The following is a 17,801-nucleotide window of genomic DNA, read 5'->3' on the forward strand; positions in this document are numbered from 1 at the left end:
TGTTTTTAATTGCTTATGCACAGTCATCTCAAATGTACCATGATGGCAGATAGGACCTATCTCTGCATCTCCAGCAGTCTCATCACCTGGGAACACAGGGAGTGACAGAGGTTCCTGTGGGGAAGTGGTGGCCTGGAGTGGCAAGTGGAGCTATTAGAGTTGCTTAAGAAGCTCATGGTGCTCATTTTCAAGTTGAATTTGGTCTCTGAGGTTTTGGTTCTTTTGAAGTGAAGCTGAATCTTGTGCTGGCCAGGGGCCGTCGAAATATGGGCATAAGGAGGTTGTGGTCTTTGGAAATGAGGCCAATCAGGATAAAGAGCATCTGCCTCATCCAAATCTTCCCAATCACTGCCACTGAGGTCATCTGCCTGAGCTACCTTCTTAGATTTTTCTAAAAATGGATAATTTATTTTTTAAATTTAGAACCAGTGCCCATAGAATTTTTTCTCCTGAATTTTATGGTACTTAGATATTTGTTTTAGGGGAATAAAGTCAGCTTTTGAAATCATTACAAAATCAGTTTTTGAATTCTTTGTCAAAGTATTTGCAACTCTGACTTTTTCCTCAACATCACTATCAAAGGACGTTAGGTCCTCCTCCACCTGTTCCACTGACTGAGAAGTCAGCATAACTTCACCTTTGTTAGAGGCGACAGTGACAGAATTCTTTTTAGAAGCAAGACATTTTTCTCCCTCTTTAACAATCTGTGCAACTGAGGGGTCAGATGGTTTAAAAGAAAGAACTTCTTTAATAAGATTCCAAAAGGAAAAAGCTGTTACCGGGACCTTTTCTGGTCCCAAAACATCATAATAATCTTTAATAGCGTTGCCCACATTCTCCCATCTTTTAAGATCAATGGTACCCGCCAAGGGAAAACCATGGGCAAATTCCTTTAACAAAATCAAAGAATGTAAGCTAATCATGTATTTTTAACCTTTATTCCTTGAACCTTCAGAGCCTTTTAAAAACCTTCTACAAATAATTCATGGCTATTCAATGCCTGTCCCATAATCACCGCAAACTTACCCAGATCCTCAGTCAAGGCGGCAGGTTCCCACGCAAGATGTCTTCCTCTAAGTCTGGCCAGACAAAAAGACTGCAGTGTTCTTCACTGACTCTCTCATACTCAAGCCCCATGTTTGGAGCCAGATTCCCCAACCTTCAAGGTTAAACAACATAGGTCTCAAGGGAGGGAGGGAGAAAGGATGGAACGAGGGACACAAAGAAAGGAGACGAAACTGAGATCTGCTAGCCCTCATTTATTTTCAAAAAGCACTCAGCTTATAAAGCTACAAACCTCAATTACAAAATAGAATTCATTGCTCATGTACATGACAAGGTAGATGGAAAGTGCTTAGCAACCAGTTGAGTAAAAGGAAAGATCTAACCACAAGGTATTCTAAGGGAGGTTCTAACCACAAGTTCTCACAGTTACCTGGCAACAGCCAGGTATGCTCCTCCCCACAGTTACTGGGCAACAGCCAGGTAAGTCCTGGCCCACTATAAAAGGGACTGCTTGCCCCCTCCTCTTTCTCTCTTGCCTCTTACTCTTGCTGCCTGCTTGCTTTGTTCTTGCCCTCTTTGGCTCTTCCCTTCCCCCCTCTCTTTAAGTGCTCATGGTCATGGTCAGCCTCTACTTCTCTATACTCTTCCTTTCTCTGCCTTTCTCTGCCTCTACTACCCTCCTAACTCCCCTCCCCACACCCTGAATAAACTCTTTTCTATAAAATACATCATGTGGCTTGTCCCTCAGGGGGAAGGGATGCCTTAGCATGAGCCAAACAAAGTACTCCCTTGTCCCAATCCTCACCACACCCCCATAGAACATATCATATACCACTTTATCTTTTTATAAACACATCATAACTGATATTTGGAGATACTTTTTCCATGATACTTGAAGCTCAGCCCATTAGTCTGGGCAGAGTAGTCATCACGTACAAGGGATCTGATGCATCCACCTCTTCCGAGTTGGGGTTACAAAAGCACATCACCACTCTACTTCACACAGCCAGTTGATTAAGATTTCTTTTTCTTTTTCTTTGCAGCTTTTTTTTATATCTTTTTTTTTTTACTGGAAATTTTCTTTATTTACATTTCAAATGCTATCCCCTTTTTCAATTTCCCCTCCAAAACCCCCTATCCCATCCTCCCTCCACCTGCTTCTATGAAGGAGTTCCCCCACCCATCCACCCACTCCCTCCTCACAGCTCTGGCATTCCCCTACACTGGGGTATCAGTTTTCCACAGGACCCAGGACTTCCCCTCCCATTGATGCCAGACAAGGCCATCTTCTGCTATATATGCAGCTGGAACCATGTTTCCCTCCATGTGTACTCTTTGGTTGGTAGTTTAGCCCCTAGAAGGTCGGGGGGTCTGTTTGGTTGATCTTGTTGTTCTTGGTATGGGATTTTAAACCCTTTCAGCTCCTTCAGTCCTTCCCATAATTCCTCCATTGGGGTCCCCGTGCCCAGTCCAATGGTTGGTTGCTAGCATCTACATCTGTATCGGTCAGGCTCTGGCAGAGTGTCTTAGCAGACAGCTATATCAGATCCATGTCAGCAAGCACTTCTTGGCATCAGCAATAGTGTCTGAGTTTGGAATCTGCATGTGGAATGGATCCCCAAGTGGGGCATTCTCTGTATGGCCTTTCCTTCAGTTTCTTGTGCACTCTTTGTTCCTATATTTCCTTTAGACAGGAACAATTCTGGGTTAATAAAATGCATCCTTAAATCTAAAATGAGAGATCACAGGTCATTTAATTTGAGGATGATTCCTTTACAGGGCCATGATTCTAGCACACAAGGACAGGAAGCAGGGAGATTGTGAATTTGAGGCTATGCTGGCAACATAGTGAGTCTTTAAGAGGAAAACCCAAAATATTTTAAAACACTCAAAGAATATTCCACTATGTTTTCCAGGAAAACACATTGATTTCCCTATAAAAATCTGTGCTGGTAATATACACATGTGTGCATATTTACACTAACATGTATGAGAGATTAAATCCTCAGATATTGTTCATCAAATAGTCTCTTATTAAGGACATTTTAATTTGGCATTTGAGGTCAGAGAACAGTAAAGCATAATACTAAGAATGATTTTAAGTACAAGAGATCACAGCTCCTATGATAGAATGGTAAGAAGCCTTTCAGAAAGACTGTTTCAGAATTTCTGTAGCAAGACTGGAGACTTTTTTATAGGTTAAGAAATTTTGTACAATTTCAAAGTGCAATTCTCTGAGAAGTAGGATAAATTAACTACCCAACATTTTTATTTTAGAACCACCAAGGTACTAGAGAACTTTATGAAAAAACAGTGATGACTACAGAACAATTACTAACAGGTAACAATCTTTATATTTGTCTGTCTTAGCTGCAAGATTCTGCAGGGCCTCTGCCCATGCAATTTCCATTTATCTTCTACATTGTATTTATTTCCTTCCTTATATGGTTGTTTTCAGCATACATATTTTCCTAATATTTATCTAACCTTGGCTTTTAGTCCTTTTATGAGCCACAAGTTTCTGTGTTCATATGCTCAGTTCTTGTCACCTCCATCCATTTTCTAGCCCCAGTGCTCTTTTCTACTGGAAAATCCCAGCATGCAGCTATACAGCACCTCTGCTGGACTTCTTACCGCCTACAGTGAATAGTATCAGAGCACTTGAATACTCACAGTTCTGTGTAAACCTCAGATTGTAACACAGCTAGGACACATCCAGGATCTTCCAGGTGAGTTTGTTGGTGGTTTGCTCCAACTGAGGTTGAAGTCAAGCAAAGCAAAGCAGGGTGTATTTCATTTAAAGTTATGTGTTCTCCTTTTCCACCATAGGATGGTCAAGAGAGGATTTGTTTCTGATGAAAATCTGTGGGACATTTTTAGGGATAGGCAATATATTCGTAATATGAAAGAGAAAATACTCTAACCCCATCATAATATGGAATCCAGAAGATACAAAAAATTAATTTGCCAGTATTTACATGGTGAAAAAATATTGAATGATAGAAATTTATATTTTTATACTAACTACAATATAAAACTTTTCTGTTGTCATATGAGATTAATTGTTCATGGCAAATGTCTAGATATACTGTGGCATTTGTAAATTTTCTTAAATATTTTTCTTAATATTTATGAAATGTTCGCAGAAATATTTATAAATTCTTTAGAATTTTACTTGTTTTTCTTTGTGTGAGGAGTTGTTCTGCAATTGACTATTGCTCACTTACAGTAATGCAGACAGTTTCCTCTTAGTTATGGATTATTATTTATTTAATGAAACAAAACTACAACTATCAATCTATTCTTATTTGTTAATTGTCTCCTTCTCTTGAAAATTGCATTTGCTTAAGGACTGGTTCTTTCTGTATAATAAGATATTTCTGAAGTTTTTTTCCTCATTCTTTTACTTTTTAAATTTTTTTTTATTTAGGGGTGTGTGTGTGTGTGTGTGTGTGTGTGTGTGTGTGTGTGTATGGGTGATCAGGTAAATCCTTGTGTGTCAGGTCATACATATGGAAGTTGGAAACAACTTATGGGAATTGCTTCTTTCTCTCCACTATGTGCATCCTAGGAATGGAATTCAAGTCATCAGGTTGGCAGCAAGTGCCAGGTCTTTTTGTGATATTTTCTTTTCTTTTTTTTTGTTTTTGTTTTTGTTTTTTGTTTGTTTTTCTTTCTTTTCTTTCTTTTTTTCAAATGTATTTACCTTTCCCCCATTGTGCCCCCACTTCCCAATCCTGGTAAACCCTCCAAAAGTTCTTCATCCCAAACCCATTCCTCCTCCTCTTGTGTCTGAAATGGTGCACCCCCACAAGAACTCCCTCTTCCCTGCAGCCTCAAATCATTCCAGGATTAGGCACATCTTCTCCCACTTGAGGCCAGACCAGTCAGTCTTCTGCTATATGCCAAGAGCCTCATATATACCATCCCTTGTATGCTACCTAGTTGGTGGATCAGTCTTTCGGAGCTCCCATGGGTCCAGTTAATTGTCACTGCTGTTTTTATTATAGTGTCACCCTCTCCTTCAGTTCCTTCAATCCTTCCACTAATTCAACCATATGGATCCCGGATTTCAATCCAATGGTTCAGTATAAGTATCTGCATCTATCTCAGCCATCTGCTGGTAGGGCCTCTCAGAGGACATCCACTCCAGGCTCCTGTAAGCAAATCATAGCATTAGTAATAGTGTCAGGCCTTGGTGCCCCTGCCCCCGCCCCCCCATGAGATGGGTCTGAAGTTTTGCCATTCATTGTACTGCTTTCTCTTAAGTCTCTTCTCTGTTTTTGATCCCTGCATTTCTGCATTTCTTTTGGACAGGAACAATTCTGGGTCAGAAATTATGACTGTGGGTTAGTAACCCTGTCCCTCCACTTGCTGCCCTGCCTATCTACTGGAGTTCCTTTTCCTCATTGCTGGGCATTTTGGCTAAAGTCACTCCCATTGTGTCCTGAGGGTCTCTCACCTCCCAGGTCTCTGGTAGTTTTTAGAGGTCCCCCCACGCCCCACCCACCAAGGCTGCTGATTTTCATTCATTCTGCTGATCCTCTTGGCTTGTCTTCTGTCCCCCCCCCCCCATACCTGATTCTGTTCTCCCTTCCCCCTCTTTGTCCCCTCTCCTTTTGCATACCCACCTAGGTCCTCTGCCTCCTGTGACTATTTTGTTCCCCCTTCTAAATGGGATTGAATCATCTTCACTTAGGCCTTGTTGTTTGTTAAACTTCTTATGGTCTATGAGTTGCATTATGGGTATTCTGTACTTTTTGGCTAATATCCAATTATTAGTGAGTACAAACCATGCATGCCCTTTTGGTTCTGGGTTACCTAACTCAGGATGATGTTTTCCAGTTCCATCCATTTGCGTGCAAATTTCATGATGTCTTCATTTTTAATAGCTGAGTAGTATTCCGTTTTGTAAATAAAGCACATTGTCTGTATCAATTCTTTGGTTGGGGGGCATCTGGGTTGTCTCCAGTTTCAAGCTATAATGAATAAGGCTGTTATGAACATATGGTATGATGGGTTATCTTTTGGGTATATGCATAGGAGTGGTATAGCTGGATCTTCAGGTAGAACTATCTCTAATTTTCTGAAGAACTTCCAGAGTGGCTGAACCAGTTTTCAATACCACCAGCAATGGGGGAGTGTTCCTCTTTCTCTATATGCTTGCCAACATGTCCTGTCACCTGAGTTTTTGATCTTAGTCATTTTGATTGGTATAAGGTGGGATCTCAGGATCTTCTGATTTGCATTTCCTGATGACTCAGGACTATAAACATTTCTTTAAGAGCTTCTCAGCCATTTGAGATATTTTCAACATCCATAAACTCAATTAGTATGGAATAAATTTCTGTATTTAGTACCATCCAAGAATCTAGATTCATTTTTCATACAAATACTATTTCATCATAGCTAAAATCCCAGTTGTATTCTGAGTATCTGCAATCCTTGATAAGTAATAGATTTGTCTGGCAACTGTGGCTAATTTCTGAATCTTATCCTAGCTTATTTAATCTAATTTCTACCCAGAATGACTTCTCTTCTTCAGGAGACTATTGCAGTATTTGATGCCTGGTAAATATATGCCTTATGTCTTTTCTTTATAAGAAGAAGCTTGGTTATAATTAGATAAAATCCCTTTATGTTAATTATAAAAAGAAAATAATAATCTCCCCAAAGTGAAAGAATAACCTGGTGCAAAATAGTAAATATTTTCTCCTTTGCTATATGAGTCCTCCCTTTAATGTAAATATTCAGCTCAGTTCTACGGTGTGAACATAGTTATAGCTAACACATAAATAAGCAACTACGCCTGCACTGACAGTCATAATACTGGGACCTGGGAGATGGCTTAGTGTTTAAATACTTTCTGTTCAAGAATGAGGACCTGAGTTTGGAACCCCAGCTTTCATGCCCAGGCAGGCATAGTCACATATGTCTAGAACCACAGCACTGAGGGCATATGAACAAATACATTCCAGGAACTCATTGGCTTTTTAGCCTAGACAAATCAGTGAATTCCTATCTTAAGACATACTGTGTTTCTCTTTCTCCACATCCTTGCCAGCATCTGCTGTCACCTGAGTGACCATTCTAACTGGTGTGAGGTTTCCACCTCAGGGTCATTTTGATTTGCATTTCCCTGATGACTAAGGAGGTTGAACATTTTTTTTTAGGTTCTTCTCAGCCATTTGAATTTCTTCAGTTGAGAATTCTCTGTTTAGCTCTGTTTCCCAACTTTTAATAGGGTTATTTGGTCCTCTGGAGTCTATCTTCTTGAGTCCTTTGTGTATAGTTGATATAAACACTCTATCAGATGGAGGATTGGTAAAGATCTTTTCTCATTCTGTTGGTTGCCGCTTCGTCCTATTGACAGTGTCCTTTGCCTTACAGATGCTCTGCAATTTTATGAGGTTCCATTTGTTCCATTTGATTCTTGATCTTAGAGCATAAGCCAGGTGTTATGTTCATGAAAATTTGTTCTATGCCCATGTGCTTTTCCTCACTTCCTACTTTCTCTTCTACTATATTCAGCATATGTTGTTTTTTTTTTTTTTTTTTTTTTGTGGAGGTCCTTGATCCACTTGGACTTAAGCTTTATTCAGGGATATTAAAATGGATCAATGGAGTACTACTCAGCTATTAAAAACAATGACTTCTTGAAATTCAGAGGCAAAAGGATGGATCTAGAAAATATCATCCACAGTCACAAAATAACTCTAGTGGTATGGTACTCACTGATAAGTGGATATTAGGATAAGTATAATAACAATATACTCATGAACCATCTAAAGCTCAAAAGGAAGACCAATAAGTGGATAATGTATTATTAATATTAATACTACTAATAATATATTTTGTGAAGTTTCCTGACAGCACACCAGGCCAAGGTGGTTCGACATGAGAGAGATTTATTGTGGGGAGAGACAAAGGGGGCAGCAAGGCAGGAAGAGAGGTAGAGAAGGAAAAGTGTAAGGAGGGGATGATCTCCTAATTTATATGGAAAATGACATCACACAAGTAAGGGTGGAAGGTGAGCCAAGTGGGTTCTGGGATATGAGGGTTGTTGGCTTGGCAACACAGGTCATGGGTCACATTTTTAGCGCCTGGGTTTAGAATGTCCTGGTACTAACAGTGGATGTTTCAGTCCTACTTAGAAGGGGGAACAAAATAATCAAGGAAAGTAGAGGGTGGGAGGGACTTGGGAGGCAGAGAAAAGGGTAAGGGGGAAAAGGGGGGAAGAATCAACTATGTGAGGAGATGGAGGAGATATACAGAGTGTCTAGAAATTGAACACAGGTGGTAGCAACCAGAAAGTCCCAGATCTCAGGAAAGCAAGAGCCTCCCAGGATCCCATGGGGATGACATTAGCTGAAATACCCCATAAAGGGGAAGGAAAACCTGTCGAGACCATATTCAGAGGTAAGCCCCTCCCCCTGGTTGAGGGATGGAGTCACCCACCCATCTCCAAAATTTTAACACAGAATTGCTCCTATCTAAAGGAAATATAGGGATGAGGAGTGGAGCAGAGACTGAAGGAAAAGCCACCCAGAGACTGCCCTACCTGAGGATCCATCCCACATGCAGACACCAAACCCAGACACTATTGCTGATGCCAAGAAGTGCTTGTTGACAGGAGCCTGATACAGCTGTCTTCTGAGAGGCTCTGCCAGATCCTGACTAATACAGTTATGGATGCTCGCAGCCAATCAAAGGACTGAACACAGGGACTCCAATAGAGGCATTAGGGAAAGGACTGAAGGAACTAAAGGGGCCTTCTCTGGCATCAATGGGAGGGAAGGCCCTTGGTCCTGTGAAGGCTTGATGCCCCAGTGTGGAGGAATGCTAGGATGGTGAGGCAGAAATGAGTAGGTGGGTGGAAGCGCACCCTCATAGAAGGGTAAGGGGGGATGGTTAGGGGATTTGCAGAGGGGAAACCAGGAAAGTGGATATTTGAAATGTAAATAAATAAAATATAAAGAAAGGACATGCTGTGGAGACTGATAGAGGGAGACACTTAACATTGAACTTACACATATTGTATCAACTGGCTATGAAAGTGTGTTCCTATTTCTCAGTTGTTATTCTCTGTGTTTGTGGCACCAGTCTAGCACATTATGTAAATGTTTGTCTCTTCCTCAAAAGCCCAAAACAAAAAGGCAAGTTGCCATGCAGGGAGGCCACATGGCCTTCAATGTGAAAAGGCAATGGGGTAGGCGTGGGGGGGGGGAGTCTTTGTCCTGCTGATGATTGTTGTATTTTATTTTATTTTATTTTATTTTTTTAAAGATTTAATTATTTATTATAGGATTACACTGTAGCTGTCTTCAGACACTCCAGAAGAGGGAATCAGATTTCATTACGAGATGGTTGTGAGCCACCATGTGGATGCTGGGAATTGAACTCAAGACCTTCGGAAGACAGGTCAGTGCTCTTAACCACTAAACCATCTCTCCAGTCCCTGATGATTGTTTTATACTGGATGTATAAGGAGCATAGTTTTATGCATAATAAAAGAGCTAGCAGCTGGAACTAGAGCAGAAAGACTGGGAAAAGTGACAGGACTAGGCAGAAGCAGAAAGGCAGCAGGTCAAGGGACTAGAACTAGTGAGAGTCACTTGGAGAGAGGCAGTGGCAGGTTTAGTTGGATGTGCTAGATTAGGGACTGCCCCAGCAAACAGGTCAACAACCTTATTTCACACACATGTCTCTGGGTCTTTTTTATTAGAACCCAAGCAGGATTCCAAAAGCACTAAGCCTCCATGCACACAAGCATCAGCAGGTGCATGCTTATACACATATGTGGACAAATTCATATAACACACACACACACACACACACACACACACACAAATCCTTTCAAACCTTGTTAACAAAACCAACTCATGCACTAGATTCTGTATAAAGGTTATTCTTTGTAAATCCTGGTTTACAAAGGTTTGTCCACGAAAGAATGTGTTACCTAGTCTTACAGAGAGCTTTTCTTTACTTTCCATAACTATAATTCAAATAGATTTGTTTTCTGACATTGAGAAGGCTAGGTTGATTCCATCACAAACTTCAAGTTGGTAGTTGAAGAGACTAGGCCTAAGACTGGTCAGTCCAGGCAAGCCTGGGCAAGTCAATTACTTAGAAAAAGTCCCAGGCTCCAATATTCATGCCTCCTTCGCCCCCCCCCCCCCACCAATCCCACCCCCCGTAATGGTTCTGGAATGCCTAGAGATAGAGTAAGATAATGTTTATCTACCCAGGAATTCCAAGGTGCTTTATATTGAGCCTGGGAGCTCACTTGATTTTTTTTCTCTATCTTGGTAATGGGAGACCCCATAAGGCTACACTTCTGCAGAATAAAACACTTTGCTTTTGCATAGTGTTTGAGTCTGGGGTATCATTCTTCCGAAAATCGTGGACCCTTACATTTTGAGGCTTGTCCTAGGATTTGCTGGAGATCCCCTGGCCCAAATAGCAGAGTGGTTTTCTAATAGGTAAGTCTGGGTACCAGGTTGTCTTTTGTCTTGTCCATATTTGTGTCTCTGTTTCTGTTTAATTCTGTTTCAGGTTTTGTCTGGAGGCCAACAGGGAGAAAGCAGATGCCCATTTTGTCACTTGGCCAGGTGACAACAAAGGATGCTCCTGACCCCTACCAGAACTTGGAGAACTTTCGAGTTCTCATCAGGATGCTGAACTGGCTGTGGGTATATGGGCCTCCCATGAACAGGGAGGATGGCAGTCTTAGACAGCCTTTAGGTTTGTTCCCTGCCTGCCACTCCTCACCCCCCAAGGGAAGTTCTGTGTCTGTGTGTATCCTTTTTGTGCTTTTTGTCTTCTCTTATATCTTTTCTATGATTCCTAGGATGGGACAGGCACAAAGCACTCCCTACTGGGCTTGGTCCTGAACCATTTTAAGGACTTTTGTAGATTCACAGAAGACTCCCAGCTGATAATTTGTTCTAGCAAACTAATTTTTTTTAAAGGAATGAATGGCCCACCTATAAAGTAGGATGGCCTGAGGGGGGTTGACTTTAAATTTTCTCATCAGTTACAGGGCAAAGATTTAGTTTATGAGGCCTGGGGCCTCCCAGACCAAGTGCTATGGACCTCCCCACTCCCTAGCCTTCCAATAAAGGAAGGTCAGTCTTGGCCCCCTTTCTGCTCCTGAAGAGGATCTATGTACACCTCCTTATGTTTCTGCTCCAGCAGCCACTGCCCCTAACCAGCCAGTACAGGCAGAGGGAGGAACAGACCCTGACTCCTCTTGATTCCACTTGCAGTTTACCACAATTGAACTCTGGCCCATACTGCCCAGAAGGCCAACTCTACTAAGTCATTACTCCTGTGGGCTAAAGGGATGCCCAGATGCTCAGAAAAGACAATTCATGACATATGTGCCATTTGCCAGTAAAAATCCTTACAATTGGAATTTGCAGAAGTCCCCACTTTTAGAAAGACTATCAGTTCTCACAGGTCTAGATTCAATTATGCTGACTCACCAGCTCACATGAAATGATTGTTGAAAACTATTCCAGACCCTCTGCATGACAGAGGAGAGAGAGAGAGAATCATGGGAGCTGCTCAGAAATTGGATCTGGGAGCAAATGGACTGCTCACTGGTATCCAGTCTGACTTCTATGCAGTTTTTCCTTTGACTCAACCCGATGGGGATTTTAACACTGGTGAAGGTAAAGAAATGCTCCAAGTCTACTGCCAGATTCTGATTGGGATGCCACCAAGAGGCCACAAGAGAGAACACAAATTTATCTAAGGTAAGCCAGATGATGCAAAGAAACAGAGAGCCTCAGGGAACATCTAGAAAGACTTTTAGCAGCCTATTGAAATACACTCCTTTTGACCCAGAAGCCAGAGAGCACCAGTTCACAGTGAATATGACTTTTATTAACTAAGCTGCCCCTGACACCCATTGAGAGCTTCAGCCACTGAACAGCTTTGCAGCATGTCTCTGGCACTCAGAAGCCAGCCCCTATTTGCCTTTGAATGGCAAGACTTGGAGAAAGGATTCAAAAGACAACTGACTTAGACATCAAGGATTCAAGAACTCAAGATACTCTATGAGGACTTGGGTGAGTATTGATTGGTCCACCTCCAAATAATTTTGTTCCAGTATGTATTGTGTTCCCCCAACTTGGGACATGCCAGAAGGCCACATGAGACCTACTCTAGGAGCTTAGTCAATTTGGCTAGAGAGTATCTGCTAAGAAAGCTGAGTGTTGTCAATTTGAGGTCAGAGATTCTGGCTGAAGTCTAAAGAGATTCTGACACAAGGCCCTCGGTGTTACATATCACGTACATCCCACAGTCACAGCTGTTCTGTTGATCTGGGGCTTTCTCTTACACAAAGACCAGTTTGTCTCCTTTGCTCCTTAAGAAAGCCTCCATTTTCTCTGCTACCTGCTTTGAACGGATTGAGTTGCTCCTGCTATGGGAATCCTAATGGAAGAAGCTATTTTTATCTTGGTGATAAACCAATAAACTCCAGTGGGTACCTCCAGCTGCCTGGTTAGAATTATCATTGATGGCTAAAAATACCACTCTTTTGTGGGGAAGATCCAGAGGTTCAAAGAACATGGCAATTTCTGCAGGATTGCTGGTGCACTTAATGAACTGGGTGACTTCAGGGCTGATGAAGGTACATATTGGGGTACATATTCAAGGGGGCCTGCCAAGACATGCTGTCAGATGCCCCGGAAGCAAACCATCCTTAGCCTCCCAGTTCCATCAACCCAAAGGCAAGTATGGAAATTTCTGGGGTCTGCTGGGTTTTATAGACTTTGGGTGCTAGGGTTCACTGAGATAGCCAAACCATTATATGAGACCACCATGGGCGAAGAAGAGAATAGACCCTTGAGATACACACGGCTTTTAAGACTCTAGGAAAGCCTTATTGGAGGCATGGGCCTTTGCCTTCCTGAACATTCACAAACGTTTCCACCTGTATGTGAGAGAAAGGGCAAAGAGAATGGTCACCCAAACTTTGAGACTTTGGAAAAGACCTGCGGCTTATTTATCTAAAAAGCTGGACCCAGTGGCCCAAAGATGGCCAGCCTGCATCTGAATCAGAATTGCCACTATCCTGCTAATCAAGAATGCAGACAACATAACAATGGGGCAGGAACTTGTTATCACCATCCCCAGTGCTATTGAGAGGACCCTCAAGAATCAACCCATCCAGTGGCTTTCCAATGCTAAACTGGTACACTTTTGGGTTCTATTTTTGAATTTCTCTCACTTAGGATACAACCCATTATCTGCCCCAATCCCAGTCATCCTGCTACCAGACAGAGCCTCAGATGTGCAGCATGACTGCTCCATATTTCTGGCGCACATTCAGAACACCATGCCTGATTTGACTGAAATATCCTGGCCAGATGTGGAACCTATCTTCTTCAAGGATGGGAGAAGCTTCATCTAGAATGGAATCAGGTAAGTAGGGGCAGTGGTAGTGGACTTGGGCAACTCTTATTTGGGCAACTGCTTTGCCACTGGGAACTTTATCCCAAAAAGCTGAACTAGAGGTTCTAATCCAGGCTTTAAACTGAACCATAGATACAGCAGACATGCCTTCACTATGGCCCATGTACATGGGCACATATACCAAGAGAGGGGATTATTGACAGCAAAAGGAAAAAAAAATCAAAAATAAGGAAGAAATATTTGCTTTATTGAACAAATTGTGGTTTCCTACCAAAATGGCCATAACTTATTGCCCTGGCATCAGAAATAGTCCAAGGGAGCAGGATAGCTCTTAAAGGCAGAAGGGGGGCTGCCTAAGCTTCCACTGCCAACATCCTGGTAGCTTGGCTGCCCTTTGAACCCATAGCCATGCCTGAATATACTGATGAAGACAAACAAATTCAGGCAAAGGAATTTACAGAAGAAACAGATGGTTGCTGAACTCTGTACCATCCTACCCAAGAAGTTTGCTAAGCAGCTTAGCCATTAGATTCATCAAGCTTCATACCTGGTCACCAAAAACTGAAGGAACTGTTGTGAGGGGCAAGTTACAAAATATTTGACTTAGGACAGTTGGTTGATCAGGTAATCTCAGATTGTGCCACCTGCCAGGCTGTGAACTCCTCAAGTCCCAGTCAAGGAGCTGCTGCAGGAGCCAGAATTAGGCATCAATGGACAGGGACTGATTGTGAAAAAGATTATACAGAAATAAAACCAGGAGCATATAGATAATTGGTAGTTTTTATAGATACCTTCTCAGAGTGGGTAGAAGCTTACACTACAAAGAAGGAGACTACAAACATAGAGGCAAAGAAACTTCTGGAAGACATCACACCCAGGCATGGTTTGCCTACCCTGCTTGGGTCTGACAATGGAGTAGAACTCATCTCTCAGGTAACTCCATCTTTAGCACGGGTTATGGGGACCAATTGGAAATTACATTGTACATATAGACCCCAGAGTTCAGGGTAAATATAGAGGACAAATGAGACTCTGAAAGAGGACTTGACCAGATTATCCCCCAAAACTGGCAGTAACTGAGGTTCTCTTTTACCTTATGTCTTATATAGGGCTGGAAACACATTCTATGCTTTAGGTACCCCCTTTATTTTGAGATCCTCTATGGGAGAATATCATATTGTCTGAACTCTAGTCTGACATCTTAGGTAAGTATGACTAACATATGTTTTTTAAAATCCTTAGAAGACCTCTGTAGAGTTCAGAAGCAACTCTGACCTGCCATCTACCAGGTTTACGAACCTACTCTTTCCCCTAACACCCATTGCTTTGGACCAGGTAACAATGTCTGGATTAAGAGACATAATCACAAGACTCTGGAACCTCCCTAAAAAGGACCTCACACCATGATCATGACCACACCAATAGCTGTTAAAGTGGATGTGGTCAGTACATGGATATAACACTCTCACGTTAAGCCTGCGAGGAGACAGAAGATGTATTGTGAAATATTAAAAAATACATTCCATACTATCTCTGGCAAGTTACTGGTCGGCCTTGTTCTTATCTCATGAAGACTCTTTCACCCAGAGCTGCAAAATCTCTCCACCCAGGCCGGTAAGTTCCTATGGCGCTTCACTACCATGCCAGCCCCACACTTCCAAATTCCTGGAATTCAGTGAAGTCACTGCATGAAGGAAAAACACCATACAATCTTAGTTTAGAACCAAAAGGCAACACAATCACTGGGCACAGCAACTAGCATCCTAATAGTAAGCCATTCTAAGTTAAATCCTTCCAGAGTCTCTGCTACCTACACTTTTGCTCCATAGTCCTTCCCATCCAAAAGCCCGTCCTCCCTTTCCTGCCTGCTGTCCCTCTGTCCGACCCAGAAGTCCTGCCTACTAGCCCAGTGATTGGTTTCCTTGAAATCTATATTCATTAGAAGGGTCATGTGAAGTCCTGAGTACCTGATTCACCTCACAGGCAACCCCTCTTGGGAAAGTCGATTTAGCATCAAAATACAAACAGCAACAGAAGATCCAACAGGTAAGGTCCCAGCAAAGGGGAATTCCAGGCAAATTGGCACAAGAACAATGGAAGGCCACCCACCTGGCTCTTGATCCACAGACTGGGTCTCTAGCATTCCTGATCCTGCTTACTTGATGCTTAGGTTTTGCTGTACTAGCCAGTAGTCCCCACACCATCTAGATACCCATAGGCAGCAATGCAACAACCTTGCCATCAAGTTCACAGTGCCTAGCAAGAACAGCAATTGGTCTGCTGGTTCTGAACTCTGGACTTAACCCAGGACTGTGGTTACCAGACAGGGACTCTGCATTGGAAATAAAGTACCTGTAGCCTATTTCAACTTCTGAAACCATACTGTAACCCCTATTGTTTCAGGGTACATGCTGACCCCAGAAAATGCTTGATGGGCTTGTACCTCAGGGCTTAGTCCATGCATTTATTGCCTGGTTGTAAACACGACTGAGGATTTTTATGTTCTTTTTTTTTTTTTCCATTTTTTATTAGGTATTTAGCTCATTTACATTTCCAATGCTACACCAAAAGTCCCCCATATCCACCCACCCCCACTCCCCTGCCCACCCACTCCCCCTTTTTGGCCCTGGTGTTCCCCTGTACTGGGGCATATAAAGTTTGCAAGTCCAATGGGCCTCTCTTTCCAGTGATGGCCAACTAGGCCATCTTTTGATATATATGCAGCTAGAGTCAAGAGCTCCGGGGTACTGGTTAGTTCATAATGTTGTTCCACCTATAGGGTTGCAGATCCCTTTATTTATAATAGCCAGAAGCTGGAAAGAACCTAGATGCCCCTCAACAGAGGAATGGATACAGAAAATGTGGTACATCTACACAATGGAGTACTACTCAGCTATTAAAAAGAATGAATTTATGAAATTCCTAGCCAAATGGATGGACCTTGGAGGGCATCATCCTGAGTGAGGTAACACATTCACAAAGAAACTCACAAAATATGTACTCACTGATAAGTGGATATTAGCCCCAAACCTAGGATACCCAAGATATAAGATATAATTTGCTAAACACATGAAACTCAAGAAGAATGAAGACTGAAGTGTGGACACTATGCCCCTCCTTAGATTTGGGAACAAAACACCCATGGAAGGAGTTACAGAGACAAAGTTTGGAGCTGAGATGAAAGGATGGACCATGTAGAGAATGCCATATCCAGGGATCCACCCCATAATCAGCATCCAAACGCTGACACCATTGCATACACTAGCAAGATTTTATTGAAAGGACCCAGATGTAGCTGTCTCTTGTGAGACTATGCCGGGGCCTAGCAAACACAGAAGTGGATGCTCACAGTCAGCTAATGGATGGATCATAGGGCTCCCATTGGAGGAGCTAGAGAAAGTAGCCAAGGAGCTAAAGGGATCTGCAACCCTATAGGTGGAACAACATTATGAACTAACCAGTACCCCGGATTTTTATGTTCTAATTCAGCTTGTACCCAGAGGGAAGGATGTCTTCAACCAGCTAGCACCTCCAAACAATAGAGTTAAAAGAATGGCCATTTCTGCTTTGTTGCTAGGTTCTCTCTGTGACACAGGAATGGCTGGAGCTCCTAGTGTATGGACCTCAGAAACATCTCAAGGATTTAAAAAACCCCATCACTGAAAGGAGGGATGAGAAGGCCAGGCTGACTCCATGACAGACTTCAATTTCGCAGTTAAGGAGACTAGGCCTAAGAAATGGGCAAGTCCAGGCAATTCACTTACTAATAGAAACAAAACCCCAGGCTTCAGCCTCATACACCATGGTATTTCCAGAATTCCTAGAGATATAATAAGATAAAGCTCATCTCCACTGGAGTTACAATGTGCTTTAAATGGAGCCTGGGAGCTCACTTGATTGTCTCTCTTGGTAATGGGAGACCCTAGCAGGCTGGGCTTCTGCAGAATAAAACACTCTTTGCTTTTACATACTATTTGAGCCTGGGTATCATTCTTCAGGGAATTATTGTCCCTTACAAAATAAATAAATATATCCTAAGTAAGATACTTTCGGATAAAAATATCAATACATAAAATTGTATTCAATTCAGTTTGTTTTTGGTGTACTGGGTAGTCATCATATTATCTGTATGAGTTCTCTTAATACTGATTCTTAGAAACCTTAAAATTCATTAGTATGTACAGAAGTGGTATTCAAAATGCTAAGCCAAAGCATGTTCTCTACTAATATTCCAAAAGAACAACTCAGGCAATCATTTCCTACCACATTAATATGCATCTGACCTGTGGCAGAGAAGGTAGAATATTAACAAATAAAAATAATGTTTAAATTATTCTAGTGCTATTCCTTCCATTAGATAAGATGTAGAA

At 42.1% G+C, this 17,801-nt stretch overlaps 1 long non-coding RNA gene across 4 annotated transcripts; it reads left to right on the forward strand.

Moving 5' to 3' along the window:
* Positions 1 to 1,453: 1,453 nt before the first annotated feature.
* Positions 1,454 to 17,154, forward strand: Gm40623. Of its 4 annotated transcripts, none has more exons than XR_871573.2 (9): positions 1,454 to 1,485; positions 3,283 to 3,346; positions 3,572 to 3,734; positions 9,311 to 9,426; positions 10,561 to 12,080; positions 13,251 to 13,440; positions 14,541 to 14,636; positions 14,767 to 15,045; positions 17,009 to 17,154. It is a non-coding gene; the product is annotated as a predicted gene, 40623 (long non-coding RNA). The 4 variants fall into 4 exon arrangements; XR_871571.2 differs by having other exon boundaries at positions 10,561 to 11,765; positions 11,857 to 13,440; XR_871572.2 differs by having other exon boundaries at positions 10,561 to 10,803; positions 11,682 to 13,440.
* The last annotated feature ends 647 nt before the right edge of the window (positions 17,155 to 17,801 follow it).

This window comes from Mus musculus, chromosome 10 (assembly GCF_000001635.26).
Source record: "Mus musculus strain C57BL/6J chromosome 10, GRCm38.p6 C57BL/6J".
Lineage (NCBI taxonomy): Eukaryota > Metazoa > Chordata > Mammalia > Rodentia > Muridae > Mus > Mus musculus.